Source organism: Solanum verrucosum, unplaced genomic scaffold (assembly GCF_900185275.1).
Source record: "Solanum verrucosum unplaced genomic scaffold, falcon-dt-bn FXZP01000187.1, whole genome shotgun sequence".
Taxonomy (NCBI): Eukaryota; Viridiplantae; Streptophyta; class Magnoliopsida; order Solanales; family Solanaceae; genus Solanum; species Solanum verrucosum.
In genome coordinates this window covers 350314-371962 of record NW_026020413.1, presented here as the reverse complement: position 1 = coordinate 371962, position 21649 = coordinate 350314, and positions in this window count along the sequence as shown.

Below are 21649 nucleotides of genomic sequence, written 5' to 3'. Positions count from 1 at the left end.
CTGCCACGTGATGAGAAGGCAGAGGTGGAAGTGATTCCCACATCCTCGACTGATATACGACGTATTGAGGCCGAGTACTTGAATGATGAGAAGGATGAGGCTGAGAACCCGATGGATACATCCCCGACTGTTGACATTGAGACACTACCTGCAGAGGCAGTATTGCCTACTCCGGCCACTAGGCCTTCAAATATCTCTAGTAGTGCCCCTTCTATGACTCTAAGTTCTTCTACCGCTCCCCTGCCTCCTAGGTCTGTTGCTAATTCTGCTGCATCCCGACCTCCACTCACCCAGGACACGATACTACGGATGGGGCATATATCCTATTTTGTTGATGTGCGTGCCTCCAGGCTAGAGGCTACAGTCCCTGAGATTATTGAGAGAGCTCTCACTACTGTTGTGACACTTCTTAGAGAGTCAATTGATTCCCTTGTGGCTAGGATAGAGGTGTGTGAGAGAGGCCAGGGAGCCACTCATGAGAAGACGACCCTAAAGGCTGCAATTGCAGAGTTGAGAAAAGATGTGGACTAGTTGAATTCCATGGAGATCCCTGATGATCTGGACGTGCCTCCGGCTACCACCAGAGATGAGGTTCGATCTGATGATGTAGCTGTAGAGTCCAAGGCCGAGACTGATGAAGAGCAGCTAGGTATCCAGGAGGAGACCACATATGAGGTCCTGACTGAGGTTGAGGAGGCTATGGTGAATTCAGTTGTTCAGACGTTGTTGAGAGATACTTCCATGGTAGGCTCTAGTGGAGCCAGTGTTAATGTTACCCCGGCGCACTGATGCCCAAGATCAGAGTGTGACCCCAAGCATTGATGCCCCGACAGACGGAGCGACTGAGTAGACAAGATCATTTTTTACCTCCCTCTCTATTGTTTTTCTTGATTTTGGTTGTTTTAGTTGCATTTGAGGACAACTGATTTTCTTTTGTGGGTGGAGTGAAGTATTTCCATACCCACCTCTTGTGATTAGATTTTCTATATATATATTGGGTTTTGTGTTTTTAATTGTGTTTTGATTCTATCTCGTAGATATTTGAGCTTGTGGCTCCTTGTTTTGAATGGAAATGGTTTTTGACCTATTTTGAAAAATTTGTGCCACCTCTTTTGTGTATGATTGTGGTTGTTCTGGTGCAAATTTGAGTATCAGTTATGATCAATACCGATGACTTAAATAGTGCTCTTAATTGAACAAAATGAATGTGCGACTATGATGAGGCCAAATGAAGTTACATAGACAATATGTGGACTTTTTGCATCTCGTTGTGACTAGCTGGTTATCAAATGGAGTCTCTTATGATAAACAATGCACACTAGCTCGAATGAGTCTCGTTTGATATTGGTGCCAATGCGTTGTGTGATAAGCTTACCTTGAACACTGTGTGGTGACACCTAGAATTTGCCCCGATTGTCTGGTTGAGTAAGTGATGCAAGCACTTGAAATGATCTTAGGCAACAATCTTAAAGAGTGAAACAATTTGACAATATACCTCTTTTTGTGGCCAACCTTGTGAGATGGTGTAAACCTTGCTTGAACCCCTTTGAGCCTTATCCTTTTCTTGGAAGAAACTTGAACAATTGTGACATCTCTTTATCCATTCACCTATAAATCTCGTGAAGTGTGGTTAGTTTGAATAGCCAACTTAGGCCAAAAGCCTAAGTTGGGTGTGTGTTGAAAAGAGAAGGTAAATCAAGAAGTGCAAAAAATTTCCCTTTGAGCTATGGTTTTGAAAAAAGTGGAACCCCTCCATGTAAAACAAAAACAAAAAGAGAAAGAAAAGGAGAAAACAAAAGAAAAAGAATGAAAAAGTTGTGAAATAAAGTAGTGAAAGTTGCAAAACAAATAGGGTATCCGCTTGTCCATTTGAAGTTAAATAATGGGGTGAATTCTGAGCATGATCAAAATGTTGAAGAAAAGGAAGAAAGTGATGTTCAGACCACATTTCATGAGGGTAGCAGCCACTGAGCCTAAATGACCATACCTTTGCACTCGGCCCCTTTACAAGCCTTGAAAAGACCTTTGTGATCTTGAGTGAGCTGAAACAAATGTTGATTGGAAATAAGGGCAAACCTATGGGTAAAATCATGCATGTGCTCATCTTTTTTAGTGTGGGAGTCGTATGTGATTCCGGAACTATAAATTGTTGAAGACCTTTTGTGTGAATAGGGAATCTTCTTTTTGTGAGGGCATTTGTGTACCTTTGTTGAGCTTGAACATTCATATGAAGCAAGTATTGTGAACTTGAGCATCTTTAATAATGGTGAGTCACAATTTGAATCTTTGAGTGCACAATTGATCATTGCATGAGTAGTTGAGTCTTGTTATGTGCATTTATGTTGAGTCTTTTGTAGCATTGTTTGAGACATCCTTTTTGAACTGTTGGACTCGAGTTTTACTTGAGGACAAGCAAAAGTTTAAGTTGAGGGTGTTGATAAGTTCGAGATTTGGACTCATTTGAGGATTTATTTAGATAGATTTAGTGTCCTCAAATGCTTAATTTGTGCCATAAACTGATGTTTAATCCTTGATTTTTAGGTATATGGATTGAGGAACAAACCAAGGATAGTAACATGCAAAAAGGAACAAAACAGTGAAGAATTGAAGAAAGGAAAGCCAGGTGATTGCCAAGAGCGTTTGGCGAATCGCCGAATGGTTTTTCTACCACCTAAAGTTCCAGTGTGCCAGCGCTAAGGGAAGAAACCAAGTCGGCGACAAAAAGAAGAAGTCGGCGCATCGCCGAGTAGTTCCACAAAGCAGTGGTAGATTGCCTAAAGTTACAGAACCCAAGGATGTTGAATGCCAAGGGAAAAAGGCGATGGAAGAGATCAAAGGGTGGCTCGCCGAATGGTTCGGCGAGGCCGACTTACTTCGCTAAATGACCATTCACAACTTATTTTTGGAGTCTATAAATTAGATTTTGAACATTTTAGTGAGTATCTTTTGAGTAGTTTATTTTATCTTGACATCTTTGGAAACGTTTTGGAGGACTTTTCTCTAGAGTTTTTCTTAGCTTGAAAGATTTTGAGAAATTCAATTTGGAGAATTTGGAAGTGGGTTTCTAAGATTCATCAAATTGGAGCATTGTAAAGACAAAATTACTCTTACCAGTTGATGGATAATCAATTTGGTAATTGTTTTTACATTTTTATAATTTTAGCTAAAACTCCGATTCTTGGGGTGTGATCATGTGATTATGGGCAGAACTAGTTTATGGGTACTGCTAATTATTAGTTTAAATGCTATTTAAAAGTGAGTATAATCATTAATTATGGTTTAATTTAAGAATTGTAGTTGCAAATGCAGTTCTATATTTGTGTTCTTGACTTGTTCGAGAGAGAGGTTTTAGAACTAAGGTTATTGATTGATGGTTTGTGGGTATTGGGTTGATCTAGGTTTAGCTCGAGTGAGTAAATCCTAGACCCAATTCCACACATTTAGCGAGAGAGAGTGAATGGATTAAGGTGTGGGTTGCTCTTAATTTTCATGTTTACTAATGTTCGAAAGAAATCACCTGATTTGGGGTAGTTGTTCGAGAGAAAACTACCTCCCTTATAGTCTAGCCTAGTCACTGATATTTAGCTATTTACTAATAGTTGCAATTATCCATATGCCTATATTTGCCTATAATCGATCATATCCGAAGAATCCATTTCCCTATTGTTAATTCGAAGTGCTTGTGACTGTTTGTAGTTGATAACTAAAACTAAAAAAACCCCTAATTTGACATTCATGTCACCCCTTTTACTTGATTATGTCATTTTTCGACAAATTCTATTCCTATGGCTAATTAGACAACGTTTGCACTTCCTAATTGAATTTAAAACACGTACCGCTCCCTATGGAATTCGATCCCAACTCATTTAGTTGGGTTTTATACTGATTTACGATCTTTGAACACCTTGAATTGGATGAGGTGTGCTTGAATACGTTAAAATCATAAGGCTATCATAGAGTTGGACTAGTTCGTCCTCACGCCCTACATCTACTTTCAAATTACTAAAAGAGTAATCTAGGATTCTATCCCTAGATTTTTGAAATGTTATTCCTAATTATTGTATTGCTATATGTTTTGCATTAAGATTCTTAAGTTGATTTGTCCATGTATATTTCAACATAAACCCTATGAATTGAGTATTTTTTAGATGAGTAGTATCCTTGAGTTCTTAAGTATTGAGTACTGAGTTTCCATATTGCTATTAAGATCCCTGAGTTGAGTCGTTCATGTCCATAATTCCGCATGAACCATATGAATTGAGTTATAAATCTTGAGAAGTTTTTTTTAAAGCCTACACTTGAGTTTAAACTGAGTTTTTGAGGAAGTAAAGATGAGTTTTGAGAAATATTTTATGAAACATGATTAGTATGACGATTGAGTTTTCCATTAATGTTTAAGCAGTATGGTATCTAAATACACCATCAATGTTTACGTAGTATGACTTTTCGAGTCATCAATGATCATATCACAATATGATTTTGATATATTTTTGAGAAAGAGTTTTCAAGTATGAATTGAGTAAGAGTATAAGGGAACTAAGTATTCTCGAAGGTATCAGTTTTTACATTGATAAAAGAGAAACTTTGATTTCTAAATGAGTTATGAGTTCAAAGATATTTCAAGAGCAGTTACCTATTTTAATAAGATAGTTTGAGATATTATTTCAAACCAGAGGAAGAGTATGCTTTTAAACATTGAGCATGCGTATATATTATTGGGAGTAGTATTGAGCACCGATATGGGGATGGGTTCAGACAACTCACATTCCTCATGAACCATGTATGCCAACATGGTACATGATTATACTTTTTAGATGAATCCTAAGTGCCTTTGGGTATAGCTTAGTGGATCCACTTAGTTGAGGTGTCCTATATCCCGACAAGGTATAGAACAATTCTGGCAACATGGGCGAGACGTTGTATCATCATGTAGATTATAGTGATGATTGTCACATAGAGAATCTCCCAATAGAGTTAAAGTATATTTTTAATATATCACTTATTATGTTGAGTTCAAAGATGAGAAAACATTTTGTAAACCTTTAAATTATTTAACTTCTTTATTTCTTTACCAATCCACAATTTCAAGATCAAAACATAGAATACATCCTTAAATATAATTCAATATAAATACGAAAACCTTTCACCAATGTGAATTCATTTGTGAGAAGTACCTTTCACAATCATGATCATCATAGTAAGTGATAAATCCTTTTACAATAACATTAATACTTTTCTTTCAAAGCATCATCAATTTATTTACAATAGCATCATGAAAACATGGATATCTTCATAACTTCATAATTAACTAAATATCATATATTAACATCAAATAATGTATTAAAAGACCTAATTAATCATAATTGATCATAATTGGAAGAAACCCACATTTATTGAATTGAAACTCTAATTTGATCAATTGAAAATTGAATACTTTGGGACCCTATGGAGGAAAGGACTCCATGGGTGAATAAACACATACCTTGAACCTTTAAGCCCAAGATAATGGAGAAATTGGATACTTGATTGGAACCCTAACTCTTATTTGTCTTCTTCCTTAGACTTGAGAGGATTTGGAAGGATTAGTTGAAAATGGGTTAATTGAGGTTTAAAAACGTTTATATTGTGCTTAGGAAATAGGTAAAACGACATAGTATTGGGTTAAAACAATTAGAAAAAAGATCCAAAAGCCCCTTTAAAATAATTGTCGATCTCCATCTACGGTTTGGACCTATGGTACATAGGTCCTTCTACGGATCGTACTGGTCAACCGTAGATAGGTTACTGGGACATCAAATATTACATAATTTTGAAGGAACCCTATGTACGTCTCGTAGGTTCTTCTAGGACCGTACAAACCAATCGTAGAAAAAACTTTTAATTTTAAAATTACCCTAAGTCTAGGACTCACCTACGAGACCTATCTACTACTCGTACAAAGGTTGACGGACCTTCCTTGCGGATCGTAAAAAGGGGTACTGGAACTTGATTAAAAAAGTTTATTTTCCCTAGTTCCTACGTATACCATCTACGGCCTGCAGAAGCTTCTACAGTCCGCAGAATGGGACCCGAGACATATACACCAGCCCAAAACTGCATTTTCCTTCTTTTCTAAATCTGAGGTGTTATACCTATGAACTCGGGGCTCTAATACAATTTTCTCAAGATCCAAATATGATGTGATGGCTGATAACACTCAACTACACCTTATCCAATTCTCGGTGTAGGCGATCACAATCTAGTGTAAACCCAACAAACAGTTGGGGTCTAACCCACAAGGAGTGATAAAGAATGGAATTCAATTAAGAAGTTATAAACGTGTTCTAGTTGATTGTATAAGTAAACATTATTGAAATAAAGCAAAGAAAATTAAAAGGGTTTGACAACGAGTGTTAGATGGGGGGATTAGTTTGTCAATTAACAACTACAACAATTACGAAAACAGGGAAGTAGATAAGTGCAGAGGAATTCCCGGGGATGTGATCGATTAAAGGCTAATTTCGCATATGGGTAATTATTATTTGCAAACAATGGATGAATCTTAGTAGGTAGGCTAGACTATAGATGCTTTCTCTCGGACAACTATTACGATTCAAACGAGTTCTCTCGAACGTCGACAAATATATCAATATACACAACCTAATACCTCAACTAATCTACTCTCTCGAGCTAGATTGGTATGGTCGAGCTTAGAATCACTCTTTCGAGTTGAATCCACGATAACTCAACCACTACAATCATCAATCGATAGATTTAATTCTAGAACCTCTTTCTCAAGCAAGCCCATAATACTAAGTTAGAATTGCATTTTCAACTACAATTCATGTGTTAATACCCAACTAGCAATCAAACCCATTACAAATCAGCATTTAAATCAGTAAACAACAATACTCATAAGCTAATTAGAACAAGTAATCACATGATCACACCCCCAAGAATGGGGGTTTTAGCCACACATAATAAAAAGTAAGAAAAGATTACCAATTATGTTATTCATGAACTAGGTAATGATTTCCAAGTCTTTACAATGCTTCAAATCAACTAAAATTCAAAACCTACTTGTTAACACTACTCAAAAACTCTAAAACTAGTGTTAGGGATCAAGAACTCAAGGTAAAACTTCAGATTACTTGTTTAGAAACAAGGAATTTTGGAACTCTCCCAACCACCCTTAAAACTCTTTGGAAATTTCACATTTATACTCCTCATAATTTGCAGCTTGTGGACTGATCGGCGGAGTAAGTCGAGCATCGCCGACCAGGTCGGGATGCGCCAAGTGTCACTCTTCATCGCCGTCTTACCTTGCCTCTTCAACCTCAGACTTATGTAACTTTAGGTGATCAGGGGCTGAGTCGCCGATCCATTTGGCGGTTCACCAACTGTCCATTTCCATCGCCAAGTTGGCTTGTTCCCCAGGGCTAGCACACTGTAACTTTTGGCGAGCTGAAGTGCCATTCGGCGGTTCGCCGAGTGCTCTTGGCGATCATCAGGATTGTCTTTCTTCATCTTTTTCGCTCGGTAATGTCCTTGCCTTGCTCTTTTGCCTTTGTTGGTGCAAATACACATTTTGACATCAGTATAGAGCATAAATTTGGCATTGAGGACAATAAAACTATAAAAACAAAGCCCTAAATGAGTCCAAATCTCAGAATCATCAACACCCCCAACTTAAATTTTTGCTTGTCCTAAAGTAAAACTCAAGATCAATCAGTTCAACAAGGATGTCTACAAATAGTGCTACTCAAGACTCGATATGAATGCACACAAGAGGTTTAAACTACTCATGTAAAGTTCAATTGTACACTCTAAGTTTCAAACTGTGACTAACCATTATTAAATGAATTCAAGATCACAATGCTTGCTTCCAATGCAAGTTCAAGCTTAACAAGAGTATACGAATGCCCTCACAACAAGAAGAATTACATATTCACACAAAGATCAACAAATTTTTAGACTGTAGAAATCACAAACAACTCTCACTCTCTCAAGGATGGACACATGCAAGATTTTTCCCATATGCTTGCCTTCATTTTCCAATCAACACCATATTAAACTCAATCAAGATCACAAAGGTCTTTCAAGGCTTGTAGTGGAGCATAAGGTTAAGGTATGGTCATTTAGGTTTAGTGACTTATACCTTCATGAAGCATGGCCTGCATTTCATGCTTTCACCTTTTCTATCACACTCTTTTTTATTCTCAAAATCCACATCCTATTCTTTTAAGCACAACTTGTTGGATACCTCATTTCATTTGCTCATTAAACAGACTTACAATTCTTTTCTTTTTCAATCTTTTTCTTCTTTTCATTTCTCTTTTTTATATGAAGGGGTTCCATCTTTTTCAACAAGATTTTTCAAGGGTGAATTTCCCAAACTTCTTGTTTTTTCTTCCTTTTTCACCACACCCCCAACTTAGGCTTTTGGCATAAGTTGACTATTCAAAATAAACAATGCTCCATGACGATTTTAGGTGGGAATTGAAGGGGTCATTTGTGTTCAAGGTTCACCCAAAGAAAAGGGTAGACTCAAATGTTGTCAAGCTAGGTTCACACTCTAACAACGTGGTCACAAAGAGGTATAATGGAAAAACTGGCTCACTCTCCACAAATTGCCTAAGATCATCTCTATCATTCGCTCACACTTGTCAATTGGACCAAGGGGACAAGTTCTAGACATTATCAAGCATGCATTTCAAGACAACTTCACCACACATGGCATTCAACAGAATTATCAAACAAGACTTTACCATTTTTGCTAGCGTGCAACGATCATCACAAGAGTACAACTCAATAATCATCTTAATCACAATGAGATGCTACAAGCTCACATGTGATTTATGCAACTCAATTCACCTCATCGGATTTGCACACACATGCCGTTCAATAAAGAGAACTATTCAAGTCAATGGTATTGATCACAATCAATACTCAAAATTGCAAAATAATAACCTCATTCACACATATCAAGAGGTGGCAATTTTAAAACGAGGGGGTTGTAGCGACCCTAAAAATAGATAGGTGAAACTAGAGCCTAACGTATGAATTTTTAAAGTTTAAGCATAAATTGGAGTTATGAAATTTTCCAAAATAAAAATTGGACTTTGCCTTAGTTTTATTTGGTAGGTTCATGTAGGCAAGGGGCATTTTCGTAAATATTAATTTTAGTTAAATTAAAAAGTGGGTATATTTTATATTATTTCTAATTTCTATATATGGTATTAAAACTTTTAAAAAGGTTTGTTTTAATTCATTCTTAAAAAAAAAAAGGGTTCTCTCTAGAACACCATTGAAGGCAAAGGTCAAGTTGGAGCTAGGGTTTCGAATTGAAGGTTTCTTGCATCAAATTTTCGTGGGTTTTCTCAATACTAAGGTATGGTGGCTCTTTATCTAAAGCTAGTTTTCGCTTTAGAACCAATTTCAAAGGGTTTTCAAATTCTCAAAAGTTATGAAAAACTTCTATTTGTTACTCTACTCAAGGGTTCTTGCATTAAATGGTTTTAAATGATGGATTGTGATATTGTTGATATTAAATTGATGTTTTCAAGTGAAAAATCTCATGAACCCTTGATTTCACAAATTTCTATATTTGACTTACGAAATGGGTTTGTTGATAATGATTGGGTATTGATGAATTTATGCTTAGAATAGATTGTATTGTTGATGTTTATGATTTTCTATATCTATTGATTAATGTTGAGGATGGCTTTGGAGGATGGTAAGTTGGCTTAATCTCATATTATTGATATAATTGTTCTTGCTTGGTTTGATCCACTTATAGTGGAGGTGTTTAATTATGGATTGTATTATGAATATGGCCTTGAAGGCATTATCTATTGAATTAAAGTGTTATCAAGTTATGAAGTGTTATAGTACTATGTGAAGGTAAATATGTGAAGGTATTCTTATGGTTATAAGGTGATCTTGTACAAAGCGTTATTGTAGTGTAATTGAAAGTATGTTCTCTTTAAATGTCCATATGTGACGATTGTTGTTGGTAGGTTGAATCCACCTTTGGTGGAAGTGTTATATCTTGTTCTTGTGTGGTATTATTGTGAATTGTAGCCATGAAGGCATTGGGGAAGTTGTTAAATAATGTTGGAATATTGTATTATTGTGAATTGAGGCCATGAAGGGCATTATATGAGTGTTATTGTATTGTTATATTATTATATATGAATGAGGCTATATGTAAAGTCCTATATGAAGCTATATGTAAAGTTTTATGTGAAGCTATATGTGTGAAGGTATGATGTGAATGAGTTTATGTGATCTTGTGATGATCCTATGTGAAGTGGATAGCATTGTGATTTAAAGTATGATTTTTTTTCATGATGTATATATGAAAAGATGTTGAATTATGAAGTATCCTTAAATGAAAATGTTGTGACTTGGTTGGTAGACTAAAGTGTCCCTCCTTGTTACTTAAAGTCTTGAATGCATGAATGTGTGAAGTGGGCTAGAACTAAGAAATGGTGCCTTTTCATAAGTCTAGCTTTCCTAAGTAAATGTATAACCTTGAAGGATGGGCCTTAGGGCGAAGTTCCCTTCTTGAGTGAGATGATAGACTTAGAGATGGATGGAGCCGAAACGGCATGAAAATCCTTATCTAAGAAAGTCAAATGAGCTATCCTTATGAACCTTGATCGGCCATGACTTAGAGATGGGGACTTTCTTGGGAAGAGGTACTATGAGTTGGTTGAACTAGAAAAGGAACCCTCTCTAAGTACATATGTGATTGAATACTCTATGGGAAACAAGGCTAGCACCGAGTGGATGTGGTTAGGAAGGTGGCCTAGTTGAGTATGAGATTAGGCACAATGAACTTCCTTGGACATCCCCTAAACCATGTGCCTACATGGGTTGCTTACTAGTTCTACCTTTGGCAAGTAGAACAACCTCCACGGAGTAGGATAGACTCCGGATTCCATGCCTAGCTAGTATGGTCTATGTCGGTTATGCCTATTCCCATCATGTGGGATGTGCACTCTAGTTATTGGATAGGTTCTACAAAGTGTAGGTGGTAGTATGGGATGCTATCTACACATGGCACGAGTAGGCTTTGAAAATACTAAAGTGAGCTCCCTAAGTCTAACGACTATTATGTGAATGTCCCCTTATGTGCTTAAATGTCTCCTAAAGTGGTTCATTAAAGAATTTTGACTTAGTATGTTATATTGTAATGGTACATTCCTTATCTATGGTAACCCTTAGGAACACTTAGGTGTATATAAAGAGATTGTATGGGCGGTCACTTCATGTTTCACTTAAGTGTGGCTTTGGGTAACTTGAGATAGAGGTCATGAAATGATGAAAAGGCTTACTTGTCGATTATGTTCATGTATTGTACATTGGTACTAGTTGAGTATGTCTATTATGTGGGTATTGTCTTATATGTGGATGATGACGTGAAATGTGTCTCTTATAATTGTGATATGAAGGTTTTATCAAAAATGGCATGAAAGCATATATTTCAAATAAATGTCTTTTTTTAGCATGTTTTTGCATGGTCATCATACTTAGTACTTAATTGTGCTAATTCCATATTTTCTCTATTTTCTACAAGTGTAGGTTCCGGCAAGTGAGCGGGTTTTGTAGTAAACTTGGGATTTGAAGTTCTTCCTAGATTTTGTGGTATGTCCTCATATGTCGAGGGCAAGACTTTTCTATTCTAGTTTTATGATAAGATTCTTGTAATAGACTTAATAGACTTCTTTTGATTGTAAAGGGCCGTGTCCCTAGTATGTTTTCACGTTTATGTCTAAGATGGCTAAGAGACTTAGTATGCCGCTTGTGTACTTTTGAATGATGTTTTTAAAAGTGACCTTTGAGTCTTATGGGATTTTATTTAAAGAGTTTTTAATTCCGCACTATTTTACATATCTAATGTGATGAATACTAAGGGCTTGTATAAGACCTCCGAGAGGTCGAATACGCATGTTACGACTTGGGGGTGCTCTCGGGTCGTGACAGGAGCCAAACCAAATTCACATTAAAAACAATGGACCAACTCAAAGGATCACAATCACTATATATCAACACAAAATAAGATCCAATATACACAACAACACAAAAACAATAAATATCCACAACACAGCCCAAAGAAGTAGGTATGAAATACCTCACCCCGCCAAACTAATCTAGCAGTTGTCCTCAAATGCAAAGAACTAGAGAAACATAACAAGATAAAAACAGAAAGGGATTCGAAAATCCTCCTGCCAAGCTAAGCCTGGGGTGAACTCTGCATATCTGTGACACCATCATCTTAGGCATCAATGCCCAGTGTATCATCCTTGGCTCCATTGGAGCCTACCATCGAAGTATCCCTCAATGATGCCTCAACAGATGTCTGAACCATGGACCCCTCAAGATCATCCAGATCATCATACATGGCTAGATGAAGAACACCAGCTCTTCCTCATCGGTCTCAGCCTCAGAATCAGCATCAACCGCATCCAAAGAAACATCTCCAGTCGTAGTAGCCAAAGGAATCTTAAAATTGGCCGGGACATCTGCACTCGGGATCTCAGGGATCTCTATCATACCGAATAGCATAGAAAGATCAGTTGACTTCAGCTCATCCACATATTTCCTCAGCCTAACAATATTGGCCTTCAAGGCCATCACAGCATCCCCGATTTTGCTCGCATGCCTCTACCTCAAAGTAAGGGCATCCATGGCATGCATGTGGGCATCTATCAACCCCTTGTGCTCTCTCATCTCAGCCATAATCGGGGCCAATGTAGCAGCAATCTCCCGCTAAATTAACCCAGGTATCGCGACCTCTACCCGGGAGAAACATACATCAGTAAACTGAGCCAGATGACCTATCTTATAACACATGGCCTGGGTAGTAGGGGGTTGGGAATTAGAAGCAATAGAAGTAGTGGGAAGGGGAGCAGTGGTAAGGACAGAAGGTACAAAAGTAGAGGTGCCAGGGGTACCTGTAGGCTCACTGGCCTGAGGGGAGAGTATTGCCTCTGTCGGCAACATCTCAACATAGACTACCGGGTACGTATCTGTCGGTGTAGATTTCCTTCGATCAGAATCATCCCTCATATATTCGACCTCTATCCATCGGATGTCAGTAGAGGAAGTGGAAGCTACTTCCACATCTGTCTTTGTAACTACCGAAACACAGGCCCACCTGCACAACTCAGTAATCAAAAGGGGAAAGGGGTAAAAAGGTTTGACTCTGCTTGGCCCTCATGGACATCTCCTGATCTATGATCAAACCCAGATTTAGGCGATCTCTGTCCATTATGCAGCCCAGCAAGCAGCTTTCTAATGCCTCAATATCGACTCATTCTGGGAGGGCATCAATGTGTTGTTGATGAATCCAAATTAGTACGTAGTGAGGCTTATAGTGACCAATGACACTAACCTACGGTACGAGTATCTACGATCATTGATAATATAGTAACCCAACCAAGGGTTGGGGTCGTGTCCCAACGGAGTGGTTTTGAGAATTAATAGAAAGATAAAATTAAGTTCTAACTAGTCATAGCAAAAGACATTAATGATTAAAATCATTGTAAATTAAAAGGGGTGACAAAAATGTGTCAAATATCAAATGGGGGGTTTTGTCACAAGTAGTAAAAACAACAAAAATAACAAGAAAATCAAGTATGAGGACAAGTTCTTGGGGTGTGACCGCAATACAAGTTGAAATAAATCGTTGGATACATGTGTTTGATAGGAAATTTGCAAGATAATAGTGACTAGGCTAACCTTTAGATGGAAATAAGTTCTCTCTCGGGCAACTTACCCCGTTTCAAATGCGTTCTTCTCGGACACCCATTTGCTGCATGAAGGCCAGCCTACGCCTTACCCCACTCACTCTCTCAAGCTGAGTGTTAGGATATGGGACTAGGGCTCACCCTCTCGGGTTGAACCTCATGTCGACCCACTCCCTAGGCCATCAATCTAGCAGTCTTGGTTTTGCGACCTCCCTCTAGTGCAAGCCGAAAACACATGGGTGGTTTTGTATTTGCAACTACAAACCCATTAAATTTAACCATAACCACTAGGTGAAATCACCATTAAAATACATCTAACCTATCAGCAAGCAAGACCCAACAATAATATTAACACATATTTGTTAAATCACACCCCAAGAATAGGGGTTTTTAGCCACAGATCAAGAAATAACAAAATACACCTAAAATGATACTAGAATCAAATTGGTATATGGAATTAAATCTTGATTTAAGCAAAGGAAGAAGAATGGAGAAGACCCACTTCCAACTTGGAGAAGATGAAGATGAAATCCTTCTTTCTTCAAGTCTCCAAAAAAAAACCTCCAAACTTGAGAGAGAATATCCAAAAACTACTATTCTATTGTGAAAATTAAAATAAATGTTTGACTCCTAAAATTTAATAACAACTTTAGTATTTATAGACTTCAAAAAATAGTACTAGCGGATCTTTCGGCGAGGTTAGTTGGAATTGCCGATTAACTCGGCGAATTGCCCTTTGGTGTAGTTCGTCGTTGTCTTGCACTAGCCTTCAGCATCGTCGTGCTTTGTGTAATTGGGAGATATAGTACTGCTTCACGGAATTATTCAGCGAAACGCCGACTGTTCCTTTCATCGCCTTTTTGATCCTGCTCCTTCAGGGCTTCGCGTACTGGAACAAAGGGTGGAGTGCATCCCTTCAGCGAATTGCCAAGTGTGCTTGGCGATGCTCAGGCTTCAGCTTCTTCGTTCTTTTCAGCCTCTTTGTTCCTTTTTGCGCCTAAGTGTCCATGCTTCCACTAAAACTTCAAATACCTGAAACTCAAGAGTTTTCATCAGATATTGAGACAAAATAAACATTTGAGGACACTATTTTTATCAAAATAAATCCCTAAATGAGTCAAATTTGTGGACTCATCACCTAGCAGCCACATTTAGGTGCTTCTTCTTAATGGGAGCCCCAACCTCTATCCACTTTGGAGTAGTATCTCATATCAAGGGTGCCAGTCAACCCTTTAAATCCTCAAAGGTCTGCTTCTAGATCTGATCCACTAAGACGTAAATCACATTAACTGAACACCTGAGCACCTCACTAATATGCGTGCTGCTGCATTTTATTTTCTTTCCCCGAACTACCACATGGTCAACCGGCTTAAATGCACCGGCCTACTTCTTTCCTTTGGGAGCCAGCTCCCCATGAGTCGAGTAGAACTCTCGGACCCAAGTGGAAATGTATGAGCCTCGGGGCTTGGTGAAGAGCTTGAACTTGTGGAACTTAATGGTGTTCCACACCTCTGGGTACATGTCTACAACTCCGTCTGTAGACAACTATTTTTCTTTAGGGATGGTCCTCAAACCCTCGACCTTCAATCTGTTCAGTGACCGGGGTGGAGGAGCTTGTACTAGTGGAGGAGCCTACTCTACTATCTGTGCTAGAAATGGAGGAGGCGTAGGAGGCACTGAAATTCGAGCTGGATCATGTATCGCCTTGTAGCGTAGCTCCTCTCTCCTAGCCTAGAGAAGCTAATAATCTTTCGGCTCAGATACGGAGACCGGAGAAGTGTTCCCTGAATAGCCCTCACTGTCGGAGGGAATGAGGTATGTGGAGTAAATCCCCTCGATGTAGGAGCTCGCTTTCACAGGTGTTGGAACTATGGGATCCTTGCCTTTTCCTTTTCTCCCTTTGGAGAAAGTTTAGACACAGTGGCCCGGGAGGCTACAACCTCCTCATTTATGGTTATTCCTTTGGCCCGCTTTCGGGGCGGTTGATTCTTGCCAGCGAATTTTGGTCTAGCCATTCTTGCAAAATAAAACCACACATGTTAGATGTAATTCAAGAAAAAATTGAAAGTTAAAAATATGTGTAGGAAAACTCGTCGAACCGTTTAGCGAGTCGCCGAATCCACTCGGTGAGCCAATTCGGGCTCATCGAATGTTTGAGGATGAAATTTTTTCAAAACTCATCACTGTTCGGCAATGTCCAGGGCCTTTCGGCGAATCATCGACACCATTTGGCAAACTAAAAATAGCTCGCCGAATGTTACAGAATAATTTCAAATTTTAAGGGCATAGAAGGGCGATCAGAATGGTCTTTCGGAGAGCTAAGGCGTATCACCGAAAGTTATAGAAATCAGACCACAAATATAGAGGATACAAAGGCAATCAAGGGGTCTTTAGATGAACCGCTGAACAACTAGGCGAGCTCGACCCAACTCGTTGAATAGTCCAAACTGCCAGATTTTTACCTCGACCTTCAAAATCTAACCCACAACCCATGAAAACAAAATTAACCCACTATTCTATGCAATTGAGCCTAGACCCATACTACCCATCCCATCGAGGTACTCAAACTTCCCTGATTTGGCCAAAATTGGCCAATACGTCTTTTGTCCTAAGAATGACGTCAACCGCTCTATCATTGGGCTAAGTCAGTCAATCAGCACAAACAACGTTACTCAGACTTCACCCCACTAGACTCAACAATCAAATCAACACAACCCACAAAATAATCATGCTAACTCACGAGATTTCGCAAATTAAGGCCAATTAACACAAAATAAAATAATAAACGAGCATGTATTATCACTACTCACTTAACAAATCACAATACGCAATAAAAACAACTAATCAATGATCATGCATTTGAATTTACTACAAAGTAATGATGGGGTTCGTAAAACCAACCTAAGAAGCAGATAATTTAAAATCTAGGCTAGCAAAGTATCCTAAAATCCTCCCTCGAGTAATTGATCCCACACAAAAAGCAAGAAAAATAGTACGGAAGTATGAAAAATATGCGGTTGTGAAAGTATAGAAGTCGAAAATCATGAAATGAGGGAGATCTTTGAATTTAAACACAGTTTGGCCTGTTGACCCATCGGTTCGCGCACCAGTCGGCGACGCTTACTTACGTCACCCACTCACTCGGCGATGCACCGAGTAGCACTTTATCCCGCCGAGTTTTATAGTACCTCTAGCTAGCAAGTTGGTTCAAACGACGGTGCAAGTCAGGCTCGCCGACTTGTTTGGCGAGTCACCGACTGGACCTTTGGCTTGCCTAATTGCTTTTCTTCCCAAAATTTCAAGCTTTCAACATACACATTCAACACCCTTTATTCAAACACAATATTAAAAACATCAAAAACTTGGGTTGCCTCCCAAGAAGCGCCTTATTTAACATCGTCGCATGATGAAGATACCCATTCAAGGTTCATTTTTGGGATTGGTCATCCTTCTTTTGGCCTTGGATTCAAGTGAGTCGAGAAGTAACCATTTGTGTCTCCAATTGCTTAATGGACACCGAGTGAGAAGTAACCATCTGATTTAGAGTTGAGACGTCATCTTTCATTTCTTTTAAGACCTTGTTTAACCCTTCCACTTTGTTCAGAATGCGTGAAAGCATTCTTCAATGCGGAAACTTTTCGGGTCAACCCTTTGCTCTTTTGGCTTTTGATGCTCATGGGGAGGTACATATCTCTCTTTGTCCCCATCTCTCTCCTTCCAATTAGTACCACGATCACGCCATTCCCTATCACGGTCTCCCCAACCGTCATCACTCTCCCTATTCCAACCTTGATTCCCAGCCGGCCTTGGATAGCTCAAACGGAAACCTCCACCTTGATTTGCAAGGAAACTCACTTTCTCATTATATAGAGCCTCAAAGTGTGCATCATCGGGGTTCACCCCACTAACACCGACAACATTCACAAATTTAGACCTACTACCCATGACATGTTTTGACTACAAATCCATTTGGGTCATCATCTTGGCCATGTTTTGATCTCGTTCTTAGTCCTTTTCAATATGTTCCTTTGTCATTTTAAAGGTCAAATGAGACACTAATACTCTCTCATGTACCAAGCAGGTTGGATTTTGTCATACCATCAAGCAAAATGGATGCAATTTTGAATGGTTGTTGCATGATTCCTCAATGGATGAGTTGGTACCTTTGTTCACCGAGTCTAGACTCAGTAGAAATATTGTAACAAGACGTTGTTCGGGAGTCTATGAGTAGGACATTGGAGCAGCAGCTTCTGCAAACGTAGCCACATCTCATGAATTGGCTCACCATTCAAGCATTTAAAGCCTTAGATATTATCCCTCAATGACATCATCCTCGAGAAAGGGAAAAATCATACGTAGAATGCCTCGGTAAGTTCATCCCAAGTGCTAATTGAGTCCCTAGGTAGGTCGGCTAACCACTTGGTAGCCTCTCCCATCAAAGAAAAAAGGAACAATCAGAGTCAAACTGACTCATGAGAGATGTTCTTGAATGGGAAGGGTCCACAAACATTCACGAAGTTCCAGATATGGTCATGGGGATCCTCGTGAGACAAGCCTCCAAACAACCCTTGCATTTGCAATAGTTGCAACATCGTGCTTGTCACATGGAACACCACATTTCCCACTACCGGATAGCACCTAAACCACCCAAATCTACTTCATTCACATTGTTCAAATTTCCGATGTCGTTATTATGTCCCAGCTGGCTTGCGTTGCTTTCGTTGACACTCATTTTGTCACCTGCTCAAAGGCAACAAACAACAAACAAAAGGTAAATAGGTTCAACTACAATACAATAAGACCACAAACAAACTTCAATACGAGAATTCTAAAGCACCACTCTGATGCTTATCGTGACCAACGACACTAACCTATAGTACGAGTGTCTACGATCGTCAATAATATAGTAACCCAACCAAGGGTTGGGGTCGTGTTCCCAAGAACTGGTTTTGAGAATTAGTAGAAAAATAAAATTAATTTCAAACTAGTCGTAGCTAAAGACATTGACGATTAAAAACATTGTAAATCAAAAGGGGTGACACAAAGGTGTCAAATATCAAATGGGGTTTTTGTCACAAGTAGTAAAAAAACAACAAAAATAACAAGAAAATCAAGTATGGGGACAAGTTCTTGGGGTGTGACCGCAATATAAGTTGAGATAAATCGTTGGATACATGCTTTTGATAGGAAATTTGCAAGAGAATAGTGACTAGGCTAACCTGTAGATGGAAATAAGCTCCCTCTCGGGCAACTTACCCCGTTTCAAATGTGTTCCTCTCGAACACCCATTTTCCGCATGAAGGCCAGCCTACGCCTTACCCCACTCACTATCTCGAGCTGAGTGTTAGGATATGGGACTAGGGCTCACCCTCTCGGGCTGAACCTCATGTCGACCCACTCCTTAGGCCATCAGTCTAGCGGTCTTGATTAAGCGACCTCCATCTCAGGCAAGCCGAAAACACATGGGTGGTTTTGTATTTGCAACTACAAACCCATTAAATTAAACCACAACACCTAGGTGAAATCACCATTAAAATACATATATCCTATCAGCAAGCAATACCCAACAACAATATCAACACATATTTGCTAAATCACACCCCAATAATGGGGGTTCTTAGCCACACATCAAGAAATAACAAAATACACCTAAAATGATACTAAAATCAATTGGGTATAAGAAACTAAACCTTGATTTAGGCAAAGGAAGAAGAATGGAAGACCCACTTCCAACTTGGGAGAAAATATCCCAAAAAGTACTATTCTATTGTGAAAATTAAAATAAATGTTTGACTTTTAAAAATTAATAACAAGTTTAGTATTTATAGACTTCAGAAAATATAGTTGGCGGATCTTTCGGCGTGGTTAGTTGAAATCACCGATTAACTCGGTGATTCATCCTTTTGGTGTAGTTCGTCGCCATCTTGCACTAGCCTTCAGCATCGTCGTGTTCTGTGTCATTGGGCGACCTAGTACTACTTCGCAGAATTATTCGGCGAAACGCCGACTGCTCCTTTCATCGCCTTTTTTATCCTGCTCCTTCAAGGCTTCGCGTACTGGAAGAAAGGGTGGAGTGCGTCCCTTCGGCGAATCGCCAAGCGTTCTTGGCGATGCGCAGGCTTCAACTTTTTCGTTCTTTTCAGCCTTTCTGTTCCTTTTTGTGCCTAAGTGTCCATGTTTCCACTAAAACTTCAAATACCTGAAACTTAAGAGTTTTCATCAGTTATTGAGACAAAATATGCATTTGACACTATTTATGTCAAAATAAAGACCTAAATTAGTCAAATTTGTGGACTCATCACACTCCACGGCAACGACGCCAGTTTTGATAACGTTAAACTACACCTCATCCAATTCTAGGTATAGGCGATCACAATCTAGTATAAAACCAACAAAGAGTTGGGGTCGAACCCACAAGGAGTGATACAAAATGAAATTCAATTAAGAAGTTATAAACGTGTTCTAGTTAATCATAGGAGTAAACATTATTGAAACAAAGCAAAGAAAATTAAAGGGGTTTGACAACGAGTGTTAGATGGGGGGATTGGTGTGTCAATTAACAACTACAACAATTACGAAAACAAGGAAGTAGATAAGTAGAAAGGGATTCCCAGGGATATGATCGATTAAATGCTAATTTCTCTATATGGGTAATTATTATTTACTAACAATTGTTAAATCTTAGTGGGTAGGGTAGACTATAGATGCAATAGCTTTCTCTCGAACAACTATTATGATTCAAGCAAGTTCTCTCGAACCTCGACAAACATATCAATATACACAGCCTAATACCTCAATTAATCTACTCTCTCAAGCTAGATTTGTAGGGTCGAGTTTAGAATCACTCTTTCGAGCTGAATCCACGATAACTCAACCACTACAATCATCAATCGATAGCCTTAATTCTAGAGCCTCTTTCTCAAGCAAGCCCAGAATATTAAGTTAGAATTGCATTTGTAATTCATGGGTTAATACAGAGCTATCAATCAAACCAACTTCAAATCAGCATTTAAATTAGTAAACAACAATACCCATAAGCTAATTAGAACAAGTAATCACATGATCATACCCCCAAAAATGGGGGTTTTAGCCACACATTATAAAAAGTAAGAAAAGATTGTCAATTATGTTATCCATGAACTGGGTAATGATTTCCAAGTCTCTATAATGCTTCAAATCAACTAATATTCAAAACCCACTTGAAAACTCTACTCAAAAACTCCAAAACTAGTGTTAGGGATCAAGAACTCAAGGTAAAACTCTCAGAAGACTTGTTTCAAAACTGGGAATTTCGGAACTCTCCCAACCACACTTAAAATTCTTTTGAAATTTTACATTTATACTACTCAGAATTTGCAGCTTGTGGGCTGATCGGTGGAGTAAGTCGAGCATCATCGACCAGGTCGGTGATGCGCCAAGTGTCACTCTCCATCGTCGTCTTGCCTTGCCTTTTCAACCTCAGGTTTCTGTCACTTTAGGCCATCAAGGGCTAAGTCGCTGATCTATTCAGCGGTTCGCCGACTATCCATATCCTTAGCCAAGTTGGCTTGTTCCCCAGGGCTGGCACGCTGTAACTTTTGGCGAGCTGAAGAATCACTCGGCGATTCGCCAAGTGGTCTTGACGATCACCAGGATTGCCTTTCTTTAACTTCTTCAACTTTTTCGCTCCTTTTTGCCAGGTAATGTCCTTACCTTGCTCCTTTGCCTTCATTGCTACAAATCCCCACTTTGACATCAGTATAGAGCATAAATTTGGCATGAGGACAATAAAGCTATGAAAACAAAGCCCTAAATGAGTCCAACTCTCAGACTTATCAACGACACTTATCTGTTTCCACCAAGACTAGTTAGTCTCAACCAAACGAAAATGAAAGAAATGTGAAAATAGTAAAAACAAGAACAAGATAAAGCGG